We start from the raw sequence: 2,462 nt of genomic DNA, 5'->3' as shown, positions 1-2,462 counted from the left end.
ATGGTTGAACTAGTTTACAATCCCACCAACAGTGTAAAAGTGTTCCTATTTCTCCACATCCTCTCCAGCACCTGTTGTTTCCTGACTTTTTAATGTGCCTATGATATCCAGATAATATTCTAGGCACTGAAATTAGACAAGGTCCCCACTGTCATGGAGCCTCTATTCTAGTGTGGAGAGAGAGAGAGATGAGAAGCAAACAGGTATGTGAAACAGTAGGGGATGGAATGCCATGAGAAAAGGAAGGCGAAAACGCCTAGTGAATTGTAGGGGTGGCAGGTGCTACAGTGAGTAGTTGATGAGGATCCTTTAAGCAGAGACCTGAATGAAGTAAGGGATTCCTGGGTGAAGAATGTTTTAACAGAGGACATCTATGTGCCAAAGTGCGTGCTGATGCACTTGAAGCATGCTTGACATGTTGGAGGAATAGCAAGTGGACCAATGTGGCAGGAGTTAGAATGAGTGAGAGAGAGAATGGTAGGAGATAGAGTTAAAGAAATAGTTGTATTGTGAATTGGGAGAACCACAAATACCTACCTTGCACCACTGAACATATTCAACTGCCATGTTATTCCTGTGCAAACAAGGCTTCTGACATTTATGGGATTTAATGATTGGGGGCAATGCTTTTTCATCCATATACTGCATTTCTGTAGAGTGCAAACAGCTCTACTTCCCACAAGTTAGCAGTATTGAAGTAGTACTTAAGTGTGGTACATGGCTGTTCCAGCTCCCCAGAAGGTAAGCTAGGTTGGGCCTGTTGTGTGCAGCAGCTGCCTCCCAGTGAGGAGGGAGGAAGCTCACATTTGGCCTCAGTGCCTCATAGCATTGTCCAAACCAGCTTTACAGAGCTTTGTACTTTGTATTATGAAACTGTACTTTATCTGGCTTGCTCAATTCTTTGTTTACTTAGAACTTCCAAGGGAACCAGGAAGTGGTGAGAGGCTCACCAGCTGCCCTGCAAAGGCACTGTCCAGCGGGCAGGTTTTCTGTGTCAGTCATTTTTCCCTAGATTTTTTTTCTGTTTTCAAATTCCAGAGTCTGTCAACCTTGGCAGTTTTGATGTTTTGGGCTAGACAATTCTTTGTTGTGGAGGGTTGCTCTGTGCACTGGGAGATGTTCAAGCTTTATCCCTGATCTCTACCCACTACTTGCCAATAGCAACCCCAGTCCCCAGACATAGCCAAAAGTCCAAGATATTTGCCAAATATCCCTGGGTGTCCAAATTGCCCGTGGTAGAGAACCACTGTCTTAATGAGTACAAGAATCTTGGGGAATGAAGGATTCAAAAAAGAGATCAATAAACATATGTTTACACAAGCAGTTACTATCTTTCCTGGGACATCAGAGGCATTTTTGTAGCATACTATTGTTTCCTTCCAAAAACTATAGGCAAGCTCCTCATTTTATATTTTTAAAGTTCCTTTTTTGGATATTTCTAAAGTCAAGGTTCAGAATAATCAATATATTTGAAAACCATTTTTTCCCCCGAGTGAGAATAACAAGTCAGAAAAATAGCAAGACTTTGCTAGTTCCCCTGTCTGAACAGGCAGTTTTTCTTCCAGTCAAGATGGTAAATGATTGGTGCACAACGATGAATTCAACGGTAGACTGTTGCTACATCTAGGTCAAATGGTTGTCTTTGGTATATATTCATCTTCCCCTTGTAGGCATTTTAAAGTGCAAAAAACCTTCCCTTTCTATCTTCTCTAGAGTTTCAGCAGCACATTCAGAATTACCACAAGGATAGATTCCTTCAGGCTTTCCCAAAAGGAAAGGACAAAACTGTTTGGGAAGTGGACCTTAACTTTTCAATGGCACTGTATTTGTTTTCCCCTCTTCACTCACTCATTAAAGGGATACAGGCATATGGACCCAATGAACTGATTATGTAGAATAGGGCATTCCAGGTCAAGATGTCATAAATGAACAGTTGTGATGAGTATACCAAAGTCATTTCCCAGAAACCTCATTTTTATGCCATTCCCATATTGGCTTCATCCCTACTTATTAACTTTATTTGCTAGGGATCCTATAAGGAGCTAAGTTGTGTTCCCCCCAAATTCATGTTGAAGCCCTAACCCCCAATGTAGCAGTATTTGGAGACAGAGCCTTTAACGAGGCGATTAAGGTTAAATGAGGTCATAAGGATGGGGCCCAAATTTAACAGGACTGGTGTTCTTATAAGAAGAGAAAGAGACGCCGGAAGTATGCATGTGCAGAGGAGAGGTGTGTGAGGACTCAGCAGGAAGGCAGCCATCTGCAAGCTGGAAAGAAAGGCCTCACCAGTAAACAACACTGTTGGGACCTGGGTCTTGGACTTTAGCTTACAGAACTATGAGAAAAATTTCTGTTGTTTAAGCCACCCAGTCTGTGGTATTTGGTATAACAACACTAGCAAAGTAATATAGGTCCCTAGCAGATAGCCAGCCATTCTATGACCTGTGGATATTACCAATATT

This window comes from Colobus angolensis, unplaced genomic scaffold, assembly GCF_000951035.1.
Source record: "Colobus angolensis palliatus isolate OR3802 unplaced genomic scaffold, Cang.pa_1.0 Scaffold554, whole genome shotgun sequence".
In the NCBI taxonomy this organism is placed as follows: domain Eukaryota; kingdom Metazoa; phylum Chordata; class Mammalia; order Primates; family Cercopithecidae; genus Colobus; species Colobus angolensis.
The sequence above is the reverse complement of the archived record's forward strand: the minus strand, read 5'-3'. Positions refer to the sequence as shown.